Source organism: Corvus hawaiiensis, chromosome 28 (assembly GCF_020740725.1).
Source record: "Corvus hawaiiensis isolate bCorHaw1 chromosome 28, bCorHaw1.pri.cur, whole genome shotgun sequence".
In the NCBI taxonomy this organism is placed as follows: domain Eukaryota; kingdom Metazoa; phylum Chordata; class Aves; order Passeriformes; family Corvidae; genus Corvus; species Corvus hawaiiensis.
The window spans coordinates 759,202-785,312 of NC_063240.1; positions in this window are offsets into that span (position 1 = coordinate 759,202).

Here is a 26,111-nt window from a genome sequence, read left to right on the forward strand (position 1 = left end):
CCGCAGTGTAACAATGGACCATTGCTTCCAGGCGGCCTCTCTGTGTCACAAGGGGCTCCTTGATTCCATGATTCCCCACGGTGTCACCATGGAGCCTTGTTTCTAGGAGGTTCTGTACTGTCACAATTGTCTCCTTGATCCCATGAGCCCCTGCAGTGTCACAATGGCTCCTTGCTTCCATGAGGAACACAAAAGCTTTGCATCAACACTGAGCAACAGCTGCTGAACACACCTGGGAGCACCTGCTTGCATCAAAAGAGGGCTTCAAGCTGAGAAAGGCACCAGCAGTCTCCATCTGCAACAGAGAGCCAGGCAAAGGACAGGGACAGAGAATTCAGTGGAAAGACAGCGAAAATTCTGCTCCCAGAGATCATTCCTGCTCACAGTGTCCCTTGTAGAAAGGGGACATCATTCCAGGCAGCCTGGACTGAGCATGTGGGGTTTGTTGTTTAGGAAACCTGCTCAGGCTTTTCCATTCTTTCCTTACAAACAGGAAAACTTCTCTGGGCCTGTGTGCAGGCAGAGCCCTAAGGAGAGCAGATGGCACATGGTGCCGTGGGCTGGGACCGCCAGCTGCAGAGCTCAAGGGAAGAAGCCCCGCTGTGTCACAATGGCTCCTTGGCTTCATGTGCATCACCTGTGTCACAATAGTGTCCTTGATTCCATGAGGCCCCACTGTGTCACAATGGCTCCTTGGCTTCATGTGCATCACCTGTGTCACCATGGTCTCCTTGATTCCATGAGGCCCCACTGGGTCACAATGGCTCCTTGGCTTCATGTGCATCACCTGTGTCACCATGGTCTCCTTGATTCCATGAGGCCCCACTGTGTCACAATGGCTCCTTGGCTTCATGTGCATCACCTGTGTCACCATGGTCTCCTTGATTCCATGAGGCCCCACTGTGTCACAATGGCTCCTTGGCTTCATGTGCATCACCTGTGTCACCATGGTCTCCTTGATTCCATGAGGCCCCACTGTGTCACAATGGCTCCTTGGCTTCGTGTGCATCACCTGTGTCACCATGGTCTCCTTGATTCCATGAGGCCCCACTGTGTCACAATGGCTCCTTGGCTTCATGTGCATCACCTGTGTCACCATGGTCTCCTTGATTCCATGAGGCCCCACTGCGTCACAATGGCTCCTTGCTTCCATGAGGTTCCGCAGTGTCACCATGCTCACCTTTGATCCACATTGTCATAATGGACAATTGCTTCCATGTGGCCCCACTGTGTCACAATAGCCCCTTGGTTCCATAGGTTTTCTAGAATGTAATGTATAATTTTCTACAATGGAACAATGGACTCCTTGGTTCTGTGAGCTACCCTGCTTTTTGCAGAGGTGTCTTTGGTTCCAACAAGGCCCCGCTGTGTCTCAGTGCACCCTGGCTTCCATGCGCATCTGGAGTATCACAAAGGCTCCTTGGTTCCACGAGGTCTTGCTGTGTCACAATGGATGCTGTGCTCCATGAGGCCCTCCAAAGTCATCATGGAGCCTTGATTCCATGTGCTTCCATTGTGGCCCAGTGATGGCCTTGGTTCCATCAGTTTCCTTAGTGGCACAATGCTCTCCATGCTTCCATGATTGCCCACAATGTCACAATGCTCTCCATGCTTCCATGAGGCCCTGCTTTGCCACAATGGTCCCCTTGTGTCCATGAGGCCCCGCTGTGTCCCAATGGACGGAGGGTTCCATGAGGTTCCGTGCTGTCCCCATGGTCTTCTTGAATCCGCAGTGTAACAATGGACCATTGCTTCCAGGCGGCCTCTCTGTGTCACAAGGGGCTCCTTGATTCCATGATTCCCCACGGTGTCACCATGGAGCCTTGTTTCTAGGAGGTTCTGTAGTGTCACAATTGTCTCCTTGATCCCATGAGCCCCTGCAGTGACACAATGGCTCCTTGCTTCCATGAGGAACACAAAAGCTTTGCATCAACACTGAGCAACAGCTGCTGAACACACCTGGGAGCACCTGCTTGCATCAAAAGAGGGCTTCAAGCTGAGAAAGGCAGCAGCAGCTTCCATCTGCAACAGAGAGCCAGGCAAAGGACAGGGGCAGAGAATTCCGTGGAAAGACTGCGAGAATTCTGCTTTCAGAGATCATTCCTGCTCACAGGGTCCCTTGTAGAAAGGGGACATCATTCCACGCAGCCTGGACTGAGCATGTAGGGTGTGTTGTTGAGGAAACCTGCTCAGGCTTTTCCATTCTTTCCTTACAAACAGGAAAACTTCTCTGGGCCTGTGTGCAGGCAGAGCCCTAAGGAGAGCAGATGGCACATGGTGCTGTGGGCTGGGACCGCCAGCTGCAGAGCTCAAGGGAAGAAGCCCCGCTGTGTCACAATGGCTCCTTGGCTTCATGTGCATCACCTGTGTCACCATGGTCTCCTTGATTCCATGAGGCCCCACTGTGTCACAATGGCTCCTTGGCTTCATGTGCATCACCTGTGTCACCATGGTCTCCTTGAGTCCATGAGGCCCCACTGTGTCACAATGGCTCCTTGGCTTCATGTGCATCACCTGTGTCACCATGGTCTCCTTGATTCCATGAGGCCCCACTGTGTCACAATGGCTCCTTGGCCTCATGTGCATCACCTGTGTCACCATGGTCTCCTTGATTCCATGAGGACCCACTGCGTCACAAAGGCTCCTTGCTTCCATGAGGTTCCGCAGTGTCACCATACTCACCTTTGATCCACAGTGTCATAATGGACAATTGCTTCCATGTGGCCCCACTGTGTCACAATAGCCCCTTGGTTCCATAGGTTTTCTAGAATGTAATGTATAATTTTCTACAATGGAACAATGGACTCCTTGGTTCTGTGAGCTCCCCTGCTTTTTGCAGAGGTGTCTTTGGTTCCAACAAGGCCCCGCTGTGTCTCAGTGCACCCTGGCTTCCATGCGCATCTGGAGTATCACAAAGGCTCCTTGGTTCCACGAGGTCTTGCTGTGTCACAATGGATGCTGTGCTCCATGAGGCCCTCCAAAGTCATCATGGAGCCTTGATTCCATGTGCTTCCATTGTGTCCCAGTGATGGCCTTGGTTCCATCAGTTTCCTTAGTGGCACAATGCTCTCCATGCTTCCATGATTGCCCACAATGTCACAATGCTCTCCATGCTTCCATGAGGCCCTGCTTTGCCACAATGGTCCCCTTGTGTCCATGAGGCCCCGCTGTGTCCCAGTGGACGGAGGGTTCCATGAGGTTCCGTGCTGTCCCCATGGTCTTCTTGAATCCGCAGTGTAACAATGGACCATTGCTTCCAGGCGGCCTCTCTGTGTCACAAGGGGCTCCTTGATTCCATGATTCCCCACGGTGTCACCATGGAGCCTTGTTTCTAGGAGGTTCTGTACTGTCACAATTGTCTCCTTGATCCCATGAGCCCCTGCAGTGTCACAATGGCTCCTTGCTTCCATGAGGAACACAAAAGCTTTGCATCAACACTGAGCAACAGCTGCTGAACACACCTGGGAGCACCTGCTTGCATCAAAAGAGGGCTTCAAGCTGAGAAAGGCACCAGCAGTCTCCATCTGCAACAGAGAGCCAGGCAAAGGACAGGGGCAGAGAATTCAGTGGAAAGACAGCGAAAATTCTGCTCCCAGAGATCATTCCTGCTCACAGTGTCCCTTGTAGAAAGGGGACATCATTCCAGGCAGCCTGGACTGAGCATGTAGGGTTTGTTGTTTAGGAAACCTGCTCAGGCTTTTCCATTCTTTCCTTACAAACAGGAAAACTTCTCTGGGCCTGTGTGCAGGCAGAGCCCTGAGGAGAGCAGATGGCACATGGTGCCGTGGGCTGGGACCGCCAGCTGCAGAGCTCAAGGGAAGAAGCCCCGCTGTGTCACAATGGCTCCATGGCTTCATGTGCATCAGCTGTGTCACAATAGTGTCCTTGATTCCATGAGGCCCCACTGTGTCACAATGGCTCCTTGGCTTCATGTGCATCACCTGTGTCACCATGGTCTCCTTGATTCCATGAGGCCCCACTGTGTCACAATGGCTCCTTGGCTTCATGTGCATCACCTGTGTCACCATGGTCTCCTTGATTCCATGAGGCCCCACTGTGTCACAATGGCTCCTTGGCTTCATGTGCATCACCTGTGTCACCATGGTCTCCTTGATTCCATGAGGCCCCACTGTGTCACAATGGCTCCTTGGCTTCATGTGCATCACCTGTGTCACCATGGTCTCCTTGATTCCATGAGGCCCCACTGTGTCACAATGGCTCCTTGGCTTCATGTGCATCACCTGTGTCACCATGGTCTCCTTGATTCCATGAGGCCCCACTGTGTCACAATGGCTCCTTGGCTTCATGTGCATCACCTGTGTCACCATGGTCTCCTTGATTCCATGAGGCCCCACTGTGTCACAATGGCTCCTTGGCTTCATGTGCATCACCTGTGTCACCATGGTCTCCTTGATTCCATGAGGCCCCACTGGGTCACAATGGCTCCTTGGCTTCATGTGCATCACCTGTGTCACCATGGTCTCCTTGATTCCATGAGGCCCCACAGCGTCACAAAGGCTCCTTGCTTCCATGAGGTTCCGCAGTGTCACCATGCTCACCTTTGATCCACATTGTCATAATGGACAATTGCTTCCATGTGGCCCCACTGTGTCACAATAGCCCCTTGGTTCCATAGGTTTTCTAGAATTTAATGTATAATTTTCTACAATGTAACAATGGACTCCTTGGTTCTGTGAGCTACCCTGCTTTTTGCAGAGGTGTCTTTGGTTCCAACAAGGCCCCGCTGTGTCTCAGTGCACCCTGGCTTCCATGCGCATCTGGAGTATCTCAAAGGCTCCTTGGTTCCACGAGGTCTTGCTGTGTCACAATGGATGCTGTGCTCCATGAGGCCCTCCAAAGTCATCATGGAGCCTTGATTCCATGTGCTTCCATTGTGTCCCAGTGATGGCCTTGGTTCCATCAGTTTCCTTAGTGGCACAATGCTCTCCATGCTTCCATGATTGCCCACAATGTCACAATGCTCTCCATGCTTCCATGAGGCCCTGCTTTGCCACAATGGTCCCCTTGTGTCCATGAGGCCCCGCTGTGTCCCAATGGACGGAGGGTTCCATGAGGTTCCGTGCTGTCCCCATGGTCTTCTTGAATCCGCAGTGTAACAATGGACCATTGCTTCCAGGCGGCCTCTCTGTGTCACAAGGGGCTCCTTGATTCCATGATTCGCCACGGTGTCACCATGGAGCCTTGTTTCTAGGAGGTTCTGTACTGTCACAATTGTCTCCTTGATGCCATGAGCCCCTGCAGTGTCACAATGGCTCCTTGCTTCCATGAGGAACACAAAAGCTTTGCATCAACACTGAGCAACAGCTGCTGAACACACCTGGGAGCACCTGCTTGCATCAAAAGAGGGCTTCAAGCTGAGAATGGCAGCAGCAGCTTCCATCTGCAACAGAGAGCCAGGCAAAGGACAGGGACAGAGAATTCACTGGAAAGACTGCGAGAATTCTGCTCCCAGAGATCATTCCTGCTCACAGGGTCCCTTGTAGAAAGGGGACATCATTCCAGGCAGCCGGGACTGAGCATGTGGGGTTTGTTGTTTAGGAAAGCTGCTCAGGCTTTTCCATTCTTTCCTTACAAACAGGAAAACTTCTCTGGGCCTGTGTGCAGGCAGAGCCCTGAGGAGAGCAGATGGCACATGGTGCCGTGGGCTGGGACCGCCAGCTGCAGAGCTCAAGGGAAGAAGCCCCGCTGTGTCACAATGGCTCCTTGGCTTCATGTGCATCAGCTGTGTCACAATAGTGTCCTTGATTCCATGAGGCCCCACTGTGTCACAATGGCTCCTTGGCTTCATGTGCATCACCTGTGTCACCATGGTCTCCTTGATTCCATGAGGCCCCACTGTGTCACAATGGCTCCTTGGCTTCATGTGCATCACCTGTGTCACCATGGTCTCCTTGATTCCATGAGGCCCCACTGTGTCACAATGGCTCCTTGGCTTCATGTGCATCACCTGTGTCACCATGGTCTCCTTGATTCCATGAGGCCCCACTGGGTCACAATGGCTCCTTGGCTTCATGTGCATCACCTGTGTCACCATGGTCTCCTTGATTCCATGAGGCCCCACTGTGTCACAATGGCTCCTTGGCTTCATGTGCATCACCTGTGTCACCATGGTCTCCTTGATTCCATGAGGCCCCACTGTGTCACAATGGCTCCTTGGCTTCATGTGCATCACCTGTGTCACCATGGTCTCCTTGATTCCATGAGGCCCCACTGGGTCACAATGGCTCCTTGGCTTCATGTGCATCACCTGTGTCACCATGGTCTCCTTGATTCCATGAGGCCCCACTGTGTCACAATGGCTCCTTGGCTTCATGTGCATCACCTGTGTCACCATGGTCTCCTTGATTCCATGAGGCCCCACTGTGTCACAATGGCTCCTTGGCTTCATGTGCATCACCTGTGTCACCATGGTCTCCTTGATTCCATGAGGCCCCACTGTGTCACAATGGCTCCTTGGCTTCATGTGCATCACCTGTGTCACCATGGCCTCCTTGATTCCATGAGGCCCCACTGTGTCACAATGGCTCCTTGGCTTCATGTGCATCACCTGTGTCACCATGGTCTCCTTGATTCCATGAGGCCCCACTGTGTCACAATGGCTCCTTGGCTTCATGTGCATCACCTGTGTCACCATGGTCTCCTTGATTCCATGAGGCCCCACTGTGTCACAATGGCTCCTTGGCTTCGTGTGCATCACCTGTGTCACCATGGTCTCCTTGATTCCATGAGGCCCCACTGCGTCACAATGGCTCCTTGCTTCCATGAGGTTCCGCAGTGTCACCATGCTCACCTTTGATCCACATTGTCATAATGGACAATTGCTTCCATGTGGCCCCACTGTGTCACAATAGCCCCTTGGTTCCATAGGTTTTCTAGAATGTAATGTATAATTTTCTACAATGTAACAATGGACTCCTTGGTTCTGTGAGCTCCCCTGCTTTTTGCAGAGGTGTCTTTGGTTCCAACAAGGCCCCGCTGTGTCTCAGTGCACCCTGGCTTCCATGCGCATCTGGACTATCACAAAGGCTCCTTGGTTCCACGAGGTCTTGCTGTGTCACAATGGATGCTGTGCTCCATGAGGCCCTCCAAAGTCATCATGGAGCCTTGATTCCATGTGCTTCCATTGTGGCCCAGTGATGGCCTTGGTTCCATCAGTTTCCTTAGTGGCACAATGCTCTCCATGCTTCCATGATTGCCCACAATGTCACAATGCTCTCCATGCTTCCATGAGGCCCTGCTTTGCCACAATGGTCCCCTTGTGTCCATGAGGCCCCGCTGTGTCCCAATGGACGGAGGGTTCCATGAGGTTCCGTGCTGTCCCCATGGTCTTCTTGAATCCGCAGTGTAACAATGGACCATTGCTTCCAGGCGGCCTCTCTGTGTCACAAGGGGCTCCTTGATTCCATGATTCCCCACGGTGTCACCATGGAGCCTTGTTTCTAGGAGGTTCTGTACTGTCACAATTGTCTCCTTGATCCCATGAGCCCCTGCAGTGTCACAATGGCTCCTTGCTTCCATGAGGAACACAAAAGCTTTGCATCAACACTGAGCAACAGCTGCTGAACACACCTGGGAGCACCTGCTTGCATCAAAAGAGGGCTTCAAGCTGAGAAAGGCACCAGCAGTCTCCATCTGCAACAGAGAGCCAGGCAAAGGACAGGGACAGAGAATTCAGTGGAAAGACAGCGAAAATTCTGCTCCCAGAGATCATTCCTGCTCACAGTGTCCCTTGTAGAAAGGGGACATCATTCCAGGCAGCCTGGACTGAGCATGTGGGGTTTGTTGTTTAGGAAACCTGCTCAGGCTTTTCCATTCTTTCCTTACAAACAGGAAAACTTCTCTGGGCCTGTGTGCAGGCAGAGCCCTGAGGAGAGCAGATGGCACATGGTGCCGTGGGCTGGGACCGCCAGCTGCAGAGCTGAAGGGAAGAAGCCCCGCTGTGTCACAATGGCTCCTTGGCTTCATGTGCATCAGCTGTGTCACAATAGTGTCCTTGATTCCATGAGGCCCCACTGTGTCACAATGGCTCCTTGGCTTCATGTGCATCACCTGTGTCACCATGGTCTCCTTGATTCCATGAGGCCCCACTGTGTCACAATGGCTCCTTGGCTTCGTGTGCATCACCTGTGTCACCATGGTCTCCTTGATTCCATGAGGCCCCACTGTGTCACAATGGCTCCTTGGCTTCATGTGCATCACCTGTGTCACCATGGTCTCCTTGATTCCATGAGGCCCCACTGTGTCACAATGGCTCCTTGCTTCCATGAGGTTCCGCAGTGTCACCATGCTCACCTTTGATCCACATTGTCATAATGGACAATTGCTTCCATGTGGCCCCACTGTGTCACAATAGCCCCTTGGTTCCATAGGTTTTCTAGAATGTAATGTATAATTTTCTACAATGTAACAATGGACTCCTTGGTTCTGTGAGCTCCCCTGCTTTTTGCAGAGGTGTCTTTGGTTCCAACAAGGCCCCGCTGTGTCTCAGTGCACCCTGGCTTCCATGCGCATCTGGAGTATCACAAAGGCTCCTTGGTTCCACGAGGTCTTGCTGTGTCACAATGGATGCTGTGCTCCATGAGGCCCTCCAAAGTCATCATGGAGCCTTGATTCCATGTGCTTCCATTGTGGCCCAGTGATGGCCTTGGTTCCATCAGTTTCCTTAGTGGCACAATGCTCTCCATGCTTCCATGATTGCCCACAATGTCACAATGCTCTCCATGCTTCCATGAGGCCCTGCTTTGCCACAATGGTCCCCTTGTGTCCATGAGGCCCCGCTGTGTCCCAATGGATGGAGGGTTCCATGAGGTTCCGTGCTGTCCCCATGGTCTTCTTGAATCCGCAGTGTAACAATGGACCATTGCTTCCAGGCGGCCTCTCTGTGTCACAAGGGGCTCCTTGATTCCATGATTCCCCACGGTGTCACCATGGAGCCTTGTTTCTAGGAGGTTCTGTACTGTCACAATTGTCTCCTTGATCCCATGAGCCCCTGCAGTGTCACAATGGCTCCTTGCTTCCATGAGGAACACAAAAGCTTTGCATCAACACTGAGCAACAGCTGCTGAACACACCTGGGAGCACCTGCTTGCATCAAAAGAGGGCTTCAAGCTGAGAATGGCAGCAGCAGCTTCCATCTGCAACAGAGAGCCAGGCAAAGGACAGGGACAGAGAATTCAGTGGAAAGACTGCGAGAATTCTGCTCCCAGAGATCATTCCTGCTCACAGGGTCCCTTGTAGAAAGGGGACATCATTCCAGGCAGCCTGGACTGAGCATGTAGGGTTTGTTGTTGAGGAAACCTGCTCAGGCTTTTCCATTCTTTCCTTACAAACAGGAAAACTTCTCTGGGCCTGTGTGCAGGCAGAGCCCTAAGGAGAGCAGATGGCACATGGTGCCGTGGGCTGGGACAGCCAGCTGCAGAGCTGAAGGGAAGAAGCCCCGCTGTGTCACAATGGCTCCTTGGCTTCATGTGCATCACCTGTGTCACCATGGTCTCCTTGATTCCATGAGGCCCCACTGGGTCACAATGGCTCCTTGGCTTCATGTGCATCACCTGTGTCACCATGGTCTCCTTGATTCCATGAGGCCCCACTGTGTCACAATGGCTCCTTGGCTTCATGTGCATCACCTGTGTCACCATGGTCTCCTTGATTCCATGAGGCCCAACTTTGTCACAATGGCTCCTTGGCTTCATGTGCATCACCTGTGTCACCATGGTCTCCTTGATTCCATGAGGCCCCACTGTGTCACAATGGCTCCTTGGCTTCATGTGCATCACCTGTGTCACAATAGTGTCCTTGATTCCATGAGGCCCCACTGTGTCACAATGGCTCCTTGGCTTCATGTGCATCACCTGTGTCACCATGGTCTCCTTGATTCCATGAGGCCCCACTGTGTCACAATGGCTCCTTGGCTTCATGTGCATCACCTGTGTCACCATGGTCTCCTTGATTCCATGAGGCCCCACTGCGTCACAATGGCTCCTTGCTTCCATGAGGTTCCGCAGTGTCACCATGCTCACCTTTGATCCACATTGTCATAATGGACAATTGCTTCCATGTGGCCCCACTGTGTCACAATAGCCCCTTGGTTCCATAGGTTTTCTAGAATGTAATGTATAATTTTCTACAATGTAACAATGGACTCCTTGGTTCTGTGAGCTACCCTGCTTTTTGCAGAGGTGTCTTTGGTTCCAACAAGGCCCCGCTGTGGCTCAGTGCACCCTGGCTTCCATGCGCATCTGGAGTATCACAAAGGCTCCTTGGTTCCACGAGGTCTTGCTGTGTCACAATGGATGCTGTGCTCCATGAGGCCCTAAAAAGTCATCATGGAGCCTTGATTCCATGTGCTTCCATTGTGTCCCAGGGATCGCCTTGGTTCCATCAGTTTCCTTAGTGGCACAATGCTCTCCATGCTTCCATGATTGCCCACAATGTCACAATGCTCTCCATGCTTCCATGAGGCCCTGCTTTGCCACAATGGTCCCCTTGTGTCCATGAGGCCCCGCTGTGTCCCAATGGACGGAGGGTTCCATGAGGTTCCGTGCTGTCCCCATGGTCTTCTTGAATCCGCAGTGTAACAATGGACCATTGCTTCCAGGCGGCCTCTCTGTGTCACAAGGGGCTCCTTGATTCCATGATTCCCCACGGTGTCACCATGGAGCCTTGTTTCTAGGAGGTTCTGTACTGTCACAATTGTCTCCTTGATCCCATGAGCCCCTGCAGTGTCACAATGGCTCCTTGCTTCCATGAGGAACACAAAAGCTTTGCATCAACACTGAGCAACAGCTGCTGAACACACCTGGGAGCACCTGCTTGCATCAAAAGAGGGCTTCAAGCTGAGAAAGGCACCAGCAGTCTCCATCTGCAACAGAGAGCCAGGCAAAGGACAGGGGCAGAGAATTCAGTGGAAAGACTGCGAGAATTCTGCTCCCAGAGATCATTCCTGCTCACAGTGTCCCTTGTAGAAAGGGGACATCATTGCAGGCAGCCTGGACTGAGCATGTAGGGTTTGTTGTTTAGGAAACCTGCTCAGGCTTTTCCATTCTTTCCTTACAAACAGGAAAACTTCTCTGGGCCTGTGTGCAGGCAGAGCCCTGAGGAGAGCAGATGGCACATGGTGCCGTGGGCTGGGACCGCCAGCTGCAGAGCTGAAGGGAAGAAGCCCCGCTGTGTCACAATGGCTCCTTGGCTTCATGTGCATCAGCTGTGTCACAATAGTGTCCTTGATTCCATGAGGCCCCACTGGGTCACAATGGCTCCTTGGCTTCATGTGCATCACCTGTGTCACCATGGTCTCCTTGATTCCATGAGGCCCCACTGTGTCACAATGGCTCCTTGGCTTCATGTGCATCACCTGTGTCACCATGGTCTCCTTGATTCCATGAGGCCCCACTGTGTCACAATGGCTCCTTGGCTTCATGTGCATCACCTGTGTCACCATGGTCTCCTTGATTCCATGAGGCCCCACTGGGTCACAATGGCTCCTTGGCTTCATGTGCATCACCTGTGTCACCATGGTCTCCTTGATTCCATGAGGCCCCACTGCGTCACAAAGGCTCCTTGCTTCCATGAGGTTCTGCAGTGTCACCATGCTCACCTTTGATCCACATTGTCATAATGGACAATTGCTTCCATGTGGCCCCACTGTGTCACAATAGCCCCTTGGTTCCATAGGTTTTCTAGAATGTAATGTATAATTTTCTACAATGGAACAATGGACTCCTTGGTTCTGTGAGCTACCCTGCTTTTTGCAGAGGTGTCTTTGGTTCCAACAAGGCCCCGCTGTGTCTCAGTGCACCCTGGCTTCCATGCGCATCTGGAGTATCACAAAGGCTCCTTGGTTCCACGAGGTCTTGCTGTGTCACAATGGATGCTGTGCTCCATGAGGCCCTCCAAAGTCATCATGGAGCCTTGATTCCATGTGCTTCCATTGTGGCCCAGTGATGGCCTTGGTTCCATCAGTTTCCTTAGTGGCACAATGCTCTCCATGCTTCCATGATTGCCCACAATGTCACAATGCTCTCCATGCTTCCATGAGGCCCTGCTTTGCCACAATGGTCCCCTTGTGTCCATGAGGCCCCGCTGTGTCCCAGTGGATGGAGGGTTCCATGAGGTTCCGTGCTGTCCCCATGGTCTTCTTGAATCCGCAGTGTAACAATGGACCATTGCTTCCAGGCGGCCTCTCTGTGTCACAAGGGGCTCCTTGATTCCATGATTCCCCACGGTGTCACCATGGAGCCTTGTTTCTAGGAGGTTCTGTAGTGTCACAATTGTCTCCTTGATGCCATGAGCCCCTGCAGTGTCACAATGGCTCCTTGCTTCCATGAGGAACACAAAAGCTTTGCATCAACACTGAGCAACAGCTGCTGAACACACCTGGGAGCACCTGCTTGCATCAAAAGAGGGCTTCAAGCTGAGAATGGCAGCAGCAGCTTCCATCTGCAACAGAGAGCCAGGCAAAGGACAGGGACAGAGAATTCCGTGGAAAGACTGCGAGAATTCTGCTCCCAGAGATCATTCCTGCTCACAGTGTCCCTTGTAGAAAGGGGACATCATTCCAGGCAGCCTGGACTGAGCATGTAGGGTTTGTTGTTGAGGAAACCTGCTCAGGCTTTTCCATTCTTTCCTTACAAACAGGAAAACTTCTCTGGGCCTGTGTGCAGGCAGAGCCCTAAGGAGAGCAGTTGGCACATGGTGCTGTGGGCTGGGACCGCCAGCTGCAGAGCTCAAGGGAAGAAGCCCCGCTGTGTCACAATGGCTCCTTGGCTTCATGTGCATCACCTGTGTCACCATGGTCTCCTTGATTCCATGAGGCCCCACTGGGTCACAATGGCTCCTTGGCTTCGTGTGCATCACCTGTGTCACCATGGTCTCCTTGATTCCATGAGGCCCCACTGCGTCACAATGGCTCCTTGCTTCCATGAGGTTCCGCAGTGTCACCATGCTCACCTTTGATCCACATTGTCATAATGGACAATTGCTTCCATGTGGCCCCACTGTGTCACAATAGCCCCTTGGTTCCATAGGTTTTCTAGAATGTAATGTATAATTTTCTACAATGGAACAATGGACTCCTTGGTTCTGTGAGCTCCCCTGCTTTTTGCAGAGGTGTCTTTGGTTCCAACAAGGCCCCGCTGTGTCTCAGTGCAGCCTGGCTTCCATGCGCATCTGGAGTATCACAAAGGCTCCTTGGTTCCACGAGGTCTTGCTGTGTCACAATGGATGCTGTGCTCCATGAGGCCCTCCAAAGTCATCATGGAGCCTTGATTCCATGTGCTTCCATTGTGGCCCAGGGATCGCCTTGGTTCCATCAGTTTCCTTAGTGGCACAATGCTCTCCATGCTTCCATGATTGCCCACAATGTCACAATGCTCTCCATGCTTCCATGAGGCCCTGCTTTGCCACAATGGTCCCCTTGTGTCCATGAGGCCCCGCTGTGTCCCAATGGATGGAGGGTTCCATGAGGTTCCGTGCTGTCCCCATGGTCTTCTTGAATCCGCAGTGTAACAATGGACCATTGCTTCCAGGCGGCCTCTCTGTGTCACAAGGGGCTCCTTGATTCCATGATTCGCCACGGTGTCACCATGGAGCCTTGTTTCTAGGAGGTTCTGTAGTGTCACAATTGTCTCCTTGATCCCATGAGCCCCTGCAGTGTCACAATGGCTCCTTGCTTCCATGAGGAACACAAAAGCTTTGCATCAACACTGAGCAACAGCTGCTGAACACACCTGGGAGCACCTGCTTGCATCAAAAGAGGGCTTCAAGCTGAGAATGGCAGCAGCAGCTTCCATCTGCAACAGAGAGCCAGGGAAAGGACAGGGACAGAGAATTCAGTGGAAAGACTGCGAGAATTCTGCTCCCAGAGATCATTCCTGCTCACAGGGTCCCTTGTAGAAAGGGGACATCATTCCAGGCAGCCTGGACTGAGCATGTAGGGTTTGTTGTTGAGGAAACCTGCTCAGGCTTTTCCATTCTTTCCTTACAAACAGGAAAACTTCTCTGGGCCTGTGTGCAGGCAGAGCCCTAAGGAGAGCAGATGGCACATGGTGCCGTGGGCTGGGACCGCCAGCTGCAGAGCTCAAGGGAAGAAGCCCCGCTGTGTCACAATGGCTCCTTGGCTTCATGTGCATCACCTGTGTCACCATGGTCTCCTTGATTCCATGAGGCCCCACTGGGTCACAATGGCTCCTTGGCTTCATGTGCATCACCTGTGTCACCATGGTCTCCTTGATTCCATGAGGCCCCACTGTGTCACAATGGCTCCTTGGCTTCATGTGCATCACCTGTGTCACCATGGTCTCCTTGATTCCATGAGGCCCCACTGTGTCACAATGGCTCCTTGGCTTCATGTGCATCACCTGTGTCACCATGGTCTCCTTGATTCCATGAGGCCCCACTGTGTCACAATGGCTCCTTGGCTTCATGTGCATCACCTGTGTCACCATGGTCTCCTTGATTCCATGAGGCCCCACTGCGTCACAATGGCTCCTTGCTTCCATGAGGTTCCGCAGTGTCACCATGCTCACCTTTGATCCACATTGTCATAATGGACAATTGCTTCCATGTGGCCCCACTGTGTCATAATAGCCCCTTGGTTCCATAGGTTTTCTAGAATGTAATGTATAATTTTCTACAATGGAACAATGGACTCCTTGGTTCTGTGAGCTCCCCTGCTTTTTGCAGAGGTGTCTTTGGTTCCAACAAGGCCCCGCTGTGTCTCAGTGCACCCTGGCTTCCATGCGCATCTGGAGTATCACAAAGGCTCCTTGGTTCCACGAGGTCTTGCTGTGTCACAATGGATGCTGTGCTCCATGAGGCCCTAAAAAGTATTCATGGAGACTTGATTCCATGTGCTTCCATTGTGGCCCAGGGATCGCCTTGGTTCCATCAGTTTCCTTAGTGGCACAATGCTCTCCATGCTTCCATGATTGCCCACAATGTCACAATGCTCTCCATGCTTCCATGAGGCCCTGCTTTGCCACAATGGTCCCCTTGTGTCCATGAGGCCCCGCTGTGTCCCAGTGGACGGAGGGTTCCATGAGGTTCCGTGCTGTCCCCATGGTCTTCTTGAATCCGCAGTGTAACAATGGACCATTGCTTCCAGGCGGCCTCTCTGTGTCACAAGGGGCTCCTTGATTCCATGATTCCCCACGGTGTCACCATGGAGCCTCGTTTCTAGGAGGTTCTGTAGTGTCACAATTGTCTCCTTGATGCCATGAGCCCCTGCAGTGTCACAATGGCTCCTTGCTTCCATGAGGAACACAAAAGCTTTGCATCAACACTGAGCAACAGCTGCTGAACACACCTGGGAGCACCTGCTTGCATCAAAAGAGGGCTTCAAGCTGAGAATGGCAGCAGCAGCTTCCATCTGCAACAGAGAGCCAGGCAAAGGACAGGGACAGAGAATTCAGTGGAAAGACTGCGAGAATTCTGCTCCCAGAGATCATTCCTGCTCACAGTGTCCCTTGTAGAAAGGGGACATCATTCCAGGCAGCCTGGACTGAGCATGTAGGGTTTGTTGTTGAGGAAACCTGCTCAGGCTTTTCCATTCTTTCCTTACAAACAGGAAAACTTCTCTGGGCCTGTGTGCAGGCAGAGCCCTAAGGAGAGCAGTTGGCACATGGTGCTGTGGGCTGGGACCGCCAGCTGCAGAGCTCAAGGGAAGAAGCCCCGCTGTGTCACAATGGCTCCTTGGCTTCATGTGCATCACCTGTGTCACCATGGTCTCCTTGATTCCATGAGGCCCCACTGTGTCACAATGGCTCCTTGGCTTCGTGTGCATCACCTGTGTCACCATGGTCTCCTTGATTCCATGAGGCCCCACTGTGTCACAATGGCTCCTTGGCTTCATGTGCATCACCTGTGTCACCATGGTCTCCTTGATTCCATGAGGCCCCACTGCGTCACAATGGCTCCTTGCTTCCATGAGGTTCCGCAGTGTCACCATGCTCACCTTTGATCCACATTGTCATAATGGACAATTGCTTCCATGTGGCCCCACTGTGTCACAATAGCCCCTTGGTTCCATAGGTTTTCTAGAATGTAATGTATAATTTTCTACAATGGAACAATGGACTCCTTGGTTCTGTGAGCTCCCCTGCTTTTTGCAGAGGTGTCTTTGGTTCCAACAAGGCCCCGCTGTGTCTCAGTGCACCCTGGCTTCCATGCGCATCTGGAGTATCACAAAGGCTCCTTGGTTCCACGAGGTCTTGCTGTGTCACAATGGATGCTGTGCTCCATGAGGCCCTCCAAAGTCATCATGGAGCCTTGATTCCATGTGCTTCCATTGTGTCCCAGTGATCGCCTTGGTTCCATCAGTTTCCTTAGTGGCACAATGCTCTCCATGCTTCCATGATTGCCCACAATGTCACAATGCTCTCCATGCTTCCATGAGGCCCTGCTTTGCCACAATGGTCCCCTTGTGTCCATGAGGCCCCGCTGTGTCCCAATGGATGGAGGGTTCCATGAGGTTCCGTGCTGTCCCCATGCTCTTCTTGAATCCGCAGTGTAACAATGGACCATTGCTTCCAGGCGGCCTCTCTGTGTCACAAGGGGCACCTTGATTCCATGATTCCCCACGGTGTCACCATGGAGCCTTGTTTCTAGGAGGTTCTGTACTGTCACAATTGTCTCCTTGATGCCATGAGCCCCTGCAGTGTCACAATGGCTCCTTGCTTCCATGAGGAACACAAAAGCTTTGCATCAACACTGAGCAACAGCTGCTGAACACACCTGGGAGCACCTGCTTGCATCAAAAGAGGGCTTCAAGCAGAGAATGGCAGCAGCAGCTTCCATCTGCAACAGAGAGCCAGGCAAAGGACAGGGACAGAGAATTCAGTGGAAAGACTGCGAGAATTCTGCTCCCAGAGATCATTCCTGCTCACAGGGTCCCTTGTAGAAAGGGGACATCATTCCAGGCAGCCTGGACTGAGCATGTAGGGTTTGTTGTTGAGGAAACCTGCTCAGGCTTTTCCATTCTTTCCTTACAAACAGGAAAACTTCTCTGGGCCTGTGTGCAGGCAGAGCCCTAAGGAGAGCAGATGGCACATGGTGCTGTGGGCTGGGACAGCCAGCTGCAGAGCTGAAGGGAAGAAGCCCCGCTGTGTCACAATGGCTCCTTGGCTTCATGTGCATCACCTGTGTCACCATGGTCTCCTTGATTCCATGAGGCCCCACTGTGTCACAATGGCTCCTTGGCTTCATGTGCATCACCTGTGTCACCATGGTCTCCTTGATTCCATGAGGCCCCACTGTGTCACAATGGCTCCTTGGCTTCATGTGCATCACCTGTGTCACCATGGTCTCCTTGATTCCATGAGGCCCCACTGTGTCACAATGGCTCCTTGGCTTCATGTGCATCACCTGTGTCACCATGGTCTCCTTGATTCCATGAGGCCCCACTGTGTCACAATGGCTCCTTGGCTTCATGTGCATCACCTGTGTCACCATGGTCTCCTTGATTCCATGAGGCCCCACTGCGTCACAAAGGCTCCTTGCTTCCATGAGGTTCTGCAGTGTCACCATGCTCACCTTTGATCCACATTGTCATAATGGACAATTGCTTCCATGTGGCCCCACTGTGTCACAATAGCCCCTTGGTTCCATAGGTTTTCTAGAATGTAATGTATAATTTTCTACAATGTAACAATGGACTCCTTGGTTCTGTGAGCTCCCCTGCTTTTTGCAGAGGTGTCTTTGGTTCCAACAAGGCCCCGCTGTGTCTCAGTGCACCCTGGCTTCCATGCGCATCTGGAGTATCACAAAGGCTCCTTGGTTCCACGAGGTCTTGCTGTGTCACAATGGATGCTGTGCTCCATGAGGCCCTCCAAAGTCATCATGGAGCCTTGATTCCATGTGCTTCCATTGTGGCCCAGTGATGGCCTTGGTTCCATCAGTTTCCTTAGTGGCACAATGCTCTCCATGCTTCCATGATTGCCCACAATGTCACAATGCTCTCCATGCTTCCATGAGGCCCTGCTTTGCCACAATGGTCCCCTTGTGTCCATGAGGCCCCGCTGTGTCCCAGTGGATGGAGGGTTCCATGAGGTTCCGTGCTGTCCCCATGCTCTTCTTGAATCCGCAGTGTAACAATGGACCATTGCTTCCAGGCGGCCTCTCTGTGTCACAAGGGGCTCCTTGATTCCATGATTCCCCACGGTGTCACCATGGAGCCTTGTTTCTAGGAGGTTCTGTACTGTCACAATTGTCTCCTTGATCCCATGAGCCCCTGCAGTGTCACAATGGCTCCTTGCTTCCATGAGGAACACAAAACCTTTGCATCAACACTGAGCAACAGCTGCTGAACACACCTGGGAGCACCTGCTTGCATCAAAAGAGGGCTTCAAGCTGAGAATGGCAGCAGCAGCTTCCATCTGCAACAGAGAGCCAGGCAAAGGACAGGGACAGAGAATTCAGTGGAAAGACTGCGAGAATTCTGCTTTCAGAGATCATTCCTGCTCACAGTGTCCCTTGTAGAAAGGGGACATCACTCCAGGCAGCCTGGACTGAGCATGTAGGGTTTGTTGTTGAGGAAACCTGCTCAGGCTTTTCCATTCTTTCCTTACAAACAGGAAAACTTCTCTGGGCCTGTGTGCAGGCAGAGCCCTGAGGAGAGCAGTTGGCACATGGTGCTGTGGGCTGGGACCGCCAGCTGCAGAGCTCAAGGGAAGAAGCCCCGCTGTGTCACAATGGCTCCTTGGCTTCATGTGCATCACCTGTGTCACCATGGTCTCCTTGATTCCATGAGGCCCCACTGGGTCACAATGGCTCCTTGGCTTCATGTGCATCACCTGTGTCACCATGGTCTCCTTGATTCCATGAGGCCCCACTGCGTCACAATGGCTCCTTGCTTCCATGAGGTTCCGCAGTGTCACCATGCTCACCTTTGATCCACATTGTCATAATGGACAATTGCTTCCATGTGGCCCCACTGTGTCACAATAGCCCCTTGGTTCCATAGGTTTTCTAGAATGTAATGGATAATTTTCTACAATGTAACAATGGACTCCTTGGTTCTGTGAGCTCCCCTGCTTTTTGCAGAGGTGTCTTTGGTTCCAACAAGGCCCCGCTGTGTCTCAGTGCACCCTGGCTTCCATGCGCATCTGGAGTATCACAAAGGCTCCTTGGTTCCACGAGGTCTTGCTGTGTCACAATGGATGCTGTGCTCCATGAGGCCCTCCAAAGTCATCATGGAGCCTTGATTCCATGTGCTTCCATTGTGGCCCAGTGATGGCCTTGGTTCCATCAGTTTCCTTAGTGGCACAATGCTCTCCATGCTTCCATGATTGCCCACAATGTCACAATGCTCTCCATGCTTCCATGAGGCCCTGCTTTGCCACAATGGTCCCCTTGTGTCCATGAGGCCCCGCTGTGTCCCAATGGACGGAGGGTTCCATGAGGTTCCGTGCTGTCCCCATGGTCTTCTTGAATCCGCAGTGTAACAATGGACCATTGCTTCCAGGCGGCCTCTCTGTGTCACAAGGGGCTCCTTGATTCCATGATTCCCCACGGTGTCACCATGGAGCCTTGTTTCTAGGAGGTTCTGTACTGTCACAATTGTCTCCTTGATCCCATGAGCCCCTGCAGTGTCACAATGGCTCCTTGCTTCCATGAGGAACACAAAAGCTTTGCATCAACACTGAGCAACAGCTGCTGAACACACCTGGGAGCACCTGCTTGCATCAAAAGAGGGCTTCAAGCTGAGAATGGCAGCAGCAGCTTCCATCTGCAACAGAGAGCCAGGCAAAGGACAGGGACAGAGAATTCAGTGGAAAGACTGCGAGAATTCTGCTCCCAGAGATCATTCCTGCTCACAGTGTCCCTTGTAGAAAGGGGACATCATTCCAGGCAGCCTGGACTGAGCATGTAGGGTTTGTTGTTTAGGAAACCTGCTCAGGCTTTTCCATTCTTTCCTTACAAACAGGAAAACTTCTCTGGGCCTGTGTGCAGGCAGAGCCCTAAGGAGAGCAGTTGGCATATGGTGCTGTGGGCTGGGACGGCCAGCTGCAGAGCTCAAGGGAAGAAGCCCCGCTGTGTCACAATGGCTCCTTGGCTTCATGTGCATCAGCTGTGTCACAATAGTGTCCTTGATTCCATGAGGCCCCACTGTGTCACAATGGCTCCTTGGCTTCATGTGCATCACCTGTGTCACCATGGTCTCCTTGATTCCATGAGGCCTCACTGTGTCACAATGGCTCCTTGGCTTCATGTGCATCACCTGTGTCACCATGGTCTCCTTGATTCCATGAGGCCCCACTGTGTCACAATGGCTCCTTGGCTTCATGTGCATCACCTGTGTCACCATGGTCTCCTTGATTCCATGAGGCCCCACTGTGTCACAATGGCTCCTTGGCTTCATGTGCATCACCTGTGTCACCATGGTCTCCTTGATTCCATGAGGCCCCACTGGGTCACAATGGCTCCTTGGCTTCATGTGCATCACCTGTGTCACCATGGTCTCCTTGATTCCATGAGGCCCCACTGTGTCACAATGGCTCCTTGGCTTCATGTGCATCACCTGTGTCACCATGGTCTCCTTGATTCCATGAGGCCCCACTGCGTCACAAAGGCTCCTTGCTTCCATGAGGTTCCGCAGTGTCACCATGCTCACCTTTGATCCACATTGTCATAATGGACAATTGCTTCCATGTGGCCCCACTGTGTCACAATAGCCCCTTGGTTCCATAGGTTTTCTAGAATGTAATGTATAATTTTCTACAATGGAACAATGGACTCCTTGGTTCTGTGAGCTCCCCTGCTTTTTGCAGAGGTGTCTTTGGTTCCAACAAGGCCCCGCTGTGTCTCAGTGCACCCTGGCTTCCATGCGCATCTGGAGTATCACAAAGGCTCCTTGGTTCCACGAGGTCTTGCTGTGTCACAATGGATGCTGTGCTCCATGAGGCCCTCCAAAGTCATCATGGAGCCTTGATTCCATGTGCTTCCATTGTGTCCCAGGGATCGCCTTGGTTCCATCAGTTTCCTTAGTGGCACAATGCTCTCCATGCTTCCATGATTGCCCACAATGTCACAATGCTCTCCATGCTTCCATGAGGCCCTGCTTTGCCACAATGCTCCCCTTGTGTCCATGAGGCCCCGCTGTGTCCCAATGGACGGAGGGTTCCATGAGGTTCCGTGCTGTCCCCATGGTCTTCTTGAATCCGCAGTGTAACAATGGACCATTGCTTCCAGGCGGCCTCTCTGTGTCACAAGGGGCTCCTTGATTCCATGATTCCCCACGGTGTCACCATGGAGCCTTGTTTCTAGGAGGTTCTGTAGTGTCACAATTGTCTCCTTGATCCCATGAGCCCCTGCAGTGTCACAATGGCTCCTTGCTTCCATGAGGAACACAAAAGCTTTGCATCAACACTGAGCAACAGCTGCTGAACACACCTGGGAGCACCTGCTTGCATCAAAAGAGGGCTTCAAGCTGAGAATGGCAGCAGCAGCTTCCATCTGCAACAGAGAGCCAGGCAAAGGACAGGGACAGAGAATTCAGTGGAAAGACTGCGAGAATTCTGCTCCCAGAGATCATTCCTGCTCACAGTGTCCCTTGTAGAAAGGGGACATCATTCCACGCAGCCTGGACGGAGCATGTAGGGTTTGTTGTTGAGGAAACCTGCTCAGGCTTTTCCATTCTTTCCTTACAAACAGGAAAACTTCTCTGGGCCTGTGTGCAGGCAGAGCCCTAAGGAGAGCAGTTGGCACATGGTGCTGTGGGCTGGGACCGCCACCTGCAGAGCTCAAGGGAAGAAGCCCCGCTGTGTCACAATGGCTCCTTGGCTTCATGTGCATCACCTGTGTCACCATGGTCTCCTTGATTCCATGAGGCCCCACTGTGTCACAATGGCTCCTTGGCTTCATGTGCATCACCTGTGTCACCATGGTCTCCTTGATTCCATGAGGCCCCACTGTGTCACAATGGCTCCTTGGCTTCATGTGCATCACCTGTGTCACCATGGTCTCCTTGATTCCATGAGGCCCCACTGTGTCACAATGGCTCCTTGGCTTCATGTGCATCACCTGTGTCACCATGGTCTCCTTGATTCCATGAGGCCCCACTGTGTCACAATGGCTCCTTGGCTTCATGTGCATCACCTGTGTCACCATGGTCTCCTTGATTCCATGAGGCCCCACTGTGTCACAATGGCTCCTTGGCTTCGTGTGCATCACCTGTGTCACCATGGTCTCCTTGATTCCATGAGGCCCCACTGTGTCACAATGGCTCCTTGGCTTCATGTGCATCACCTGTGTCACCATGGTCTCCTTGATTCCATGAGGCCCCACTGCGTCACAAAGGCTCCTTGCTTCCATGAGGTTCCGCAGTGTCACCATGCTCACCTTTGATCCACATTGTCATAATGGACAATTGCTTCCATGTGGCCCCACTGTGTCACAATAGCCCCTTGGTTCCATAGGTTTTCTAGAATGTAATGTATAATTTTCTACAATGGAACAATGGACTCCTTGGTTCTGTGAGCTACCCTGCTTTTTGCAGAGGTGTCTTTGGTTCCAACAAGGCCCCGCTGTGTCTCAGTGCACCCTGGCTTCCATGCGCATCTGGAGTATCTCAAAGGCTCCTTGGTTCCACGAGGTCTTGCTGTGTCACAATGGATGCTGTGCTCCATGAGGCCCTCCAAAGTCATCATGGAGCCTTGATTCCATGTGCTTCCATTGTGTCCCAGTGATGGCCTTGGTTCCATCAGTTTCCTTAGTGGCACAATGCTCTCCATGCTTCCATGATTGCCCACAATGTCACAATGCTCTCCATGCTTCCATGAGGCCCTGCTTTGCCACAATGGTCCCCTTGTGTCCATGAGGCCCCGCTGTGTCCCAATGGACGGAGGGTTCCATGAGGTTCCGTGCTGTCCCCATGGTCTTCTTGAATCCGCAGTGTAACAATGGACCATTGCTTCCAGGCGGCCTCTCTGTGTCACAAGGGGCTCCTTGATTCCATGATTCCCCACGGTGTCACCATGGAGCCTTGTTTCTAGGAGGTTCTGTAGTGTCACAATTGTCTCCTTGATGCCATGAGCCCCTGCAGTGTCACAATGGCTCCTTGCTTCCATGAGGAACACAAAAGCTTTGCATCAACACTGAGCAACAGCTGCTGAACACACCTGGGAGCACCTGCTTGCATCAAAAGAGGGCTTCAAGCTGAGAATGGCAGCAGCAGCTTCCATCTGCAACAGAGAGCCAGGCAAAGGACAGGGACAGAGAATTCAGTGGAAAGACTGCGAGAATTCTGCTTTCAGAGATCATTCCTGCTCACAGGGTCCCTTGTAGAAAGGGGACATCATTCCAGGCAGCCTGGACTGAGCATGTAGGGTTTGTTGTTGAGGAAACCTGCTCAGGCTTTTCCATTCTTTCCTTACAAACAGGAAAACTTCTCTGGGCCTGTGTGCAGGCAGAGCCCTAAGGAGAGCAGATGGCACATGGTGCTGTGGGCTGGGACCGCCAGCTGCAGAGCTCAAGGGAAGAAGCCCCGCTGTGTCACAATGGCTCCTTGGCTTCATGTGCATCACCTGTGTCACCATGGTCTCCTTGATTCCATGAGGCCCCACTGTGTCACAATGGCTCCTTGGCTTCATGTGCATCACCTGTGTCACCATGGTCTCCTTGATTCCATGAGGCCCCACTGTGTCACAATGGCTCCTTGGCTTCATGTGCATCACCTGTGTCACCATGGTCTCCTTGATTCCATGAGGCCCCACTGTGTCACAATGGCTCCTTGGCTTCATGTGCATCACCTGTGTCACCATGGTCTCCTTGATTCCATGAGGCCCCACTGTGTCACAATGGCTCCTTGGCTTCATGTGCATCACCTGTGTCACAATAGTGTCCTTGATTCCATGAGGCCCCACTGTGTCACAATGGCTCCTTGGCTTCATGTGCATCACCTGTGTCACCATGGTCTCCTTGATTCCATGAGGCCCCACTGGGTCACAATGGCTCCTTGGCTTCATGTGCATCACCTGTGTCACCATGGTCTCCTTGATTCCATGAGGCCCCACTGTGTCACAATGGCTCCTTGGCTTCGTGTGCATCACCTGTGTCACCATGGTCTCCTTGATTCCATGAGGCCCCACTGCGTCACAATGGCTCCTTGCTTCCATGAGGTTCCGCAGTGTCACCATGCTCACCTTTGATCCACATTGTCATAATGGACAATTGCTTCCATGTGGCCCCACTGTGTCACAATAGCCCCTTGGTTCCATAGGTTTTCTAGAATGTAATGTATAATTTTCTACAATGGAACAATGGACTCCTTGGTTCTGTGAGCTCCCCTGCTTTTTGCAGAGGTGTCTTTGGTTCCAACAAGGCCCCGCTGTGTCTCAGTGCACCCTGGCTTCCATGCGCATCTGGAGTATCACAAAGGCTCCTTGGTTCCACGAGGTCTTGCTGTGTCACAATGGATGCTGTGCTCCATGAGGCCCTCCAAAGTCATCATGGAGCCTTGATTCCATGTGCTTCCATTGTGTCCCAGTGATGGCCTTGGTTCCATCAGTTTCCTTAGTGGCACAATGCTCTCCATGCTTCCATGATTGCCCACAATGTCACAATGCTCTCCATGCTTCCATGAGGCCCTGCTTTGCCACAATGGTCCCCTTGTGTCCATGAGGCCCCGCTGTGTCCCAATGGACGGAGGGTTCCATGAGGTTCCGTGCTGTCCCCATGGTCTTCTTGAATCCGCAGTGTAACAATGGACCATTGCTTCCAGGCGGCCTCTCTGTGTCACAAGGGGCTCCTTGATTCCATGATTCCCCACGGTGTCACCATGGAGCCTTGTTTCTAGGAGGTTCTGTACTGTCACAATTGTCTCCTTGATGCCATGAGCCCCTGCAGTGTCACAATGGCTCCTTGCTTCCATGAGGAACACAAAAGCTTTGCATCAACACTGAGCAACAGCTGCTGAACACACCTGGGAGCACCTGCTTGCATCAAAAGAGGGCTTCAAGCTGAGAAAGGCACCAGCAGTCTCCATCTGCAACAGAGAGCCAGGCAAAGGACAGGGACAGAGAATTCAGTGGAAAGACAGCGAAAATTCTGCTCCCAGAGATCATTCCTGCTCACAGTGTCCCTTGTAGAAAGGGGACATCATTCCAGGCAGCCTGGACTGAGCATGTGGGGTTTGTTGTTTAGGAAACCTGCTCAGGCTTTTCCATTCTTTCCTTACAAACAGGAAAACTTCTCTGGGCCTGTGTGCAGGCAGAGCCCTAAGGAGAGCAGATGGCACATGGTGCCGTGGGCTGGGACCGCCAGCTGCAGAGCTCAAGGGAAGAAGCCCCGCTGTGTCACAATGGCTCCTTGGCTTCATGTGCATCACCTGTGTCACAATAGTGTCCTTGATTCCATGAGGCCCCACTGTGTCACAATGGCTCCTTGGCTTCATGTGCATCACCTGTGTCACCATGGTCTCCTTGATTCCATGAGGCCCCACTGGGTCACAATGGCTCCTTGGCTTCATGTGCATCACCTGTGTCACCATGGTCTCCTTGATTCCATGAGGCCCCACTGTGTCACAATGGCTCCTTGGCTTCATGTGCATCACCTGTGTCACCATGGTCTCCTTGATTCCATGAGGCCCCACTGTGTCACAATGGCTCCTTGGCTTCATGTGCATCACCTGTGTCACCATGGTCTCCTTGATTCCATGAGGCCCCACTGTGTCACAATGGCTCCTTGGCTTCGTGTGCATCACCTGTGTCACCATGGTCTCCTTGATTCCATGAGGCCCCACTGTGTCACAATGGCTCCTTGGCTTCATGTGCATCACCTGTGTCACCATGGTCTCCTTGATTCCATGAGGCCCCACTGCGTCACAATGGCTCCTTGCTTCCATGAGGTTCCGCAGTGTCACCATGCTCACCTTTGATCCACATTGTCATAATGGACAATTGCTTCCATGTGGCCCCACTGTGTCACAATAGCCCCTTGGTTCCATAGGTTTTCTAGAATGTAATGTATAATTTTCTACAATGGAACAATGGACTCCTTGGTTCTGTGAGCTACCCTGCTTTTTGCAGAGGTGTCTTTGGTTCCAACAAGGCCCCGCTGTGTCTCAGTGCACCCTGGCTTCCATGCGCATCTGGAGT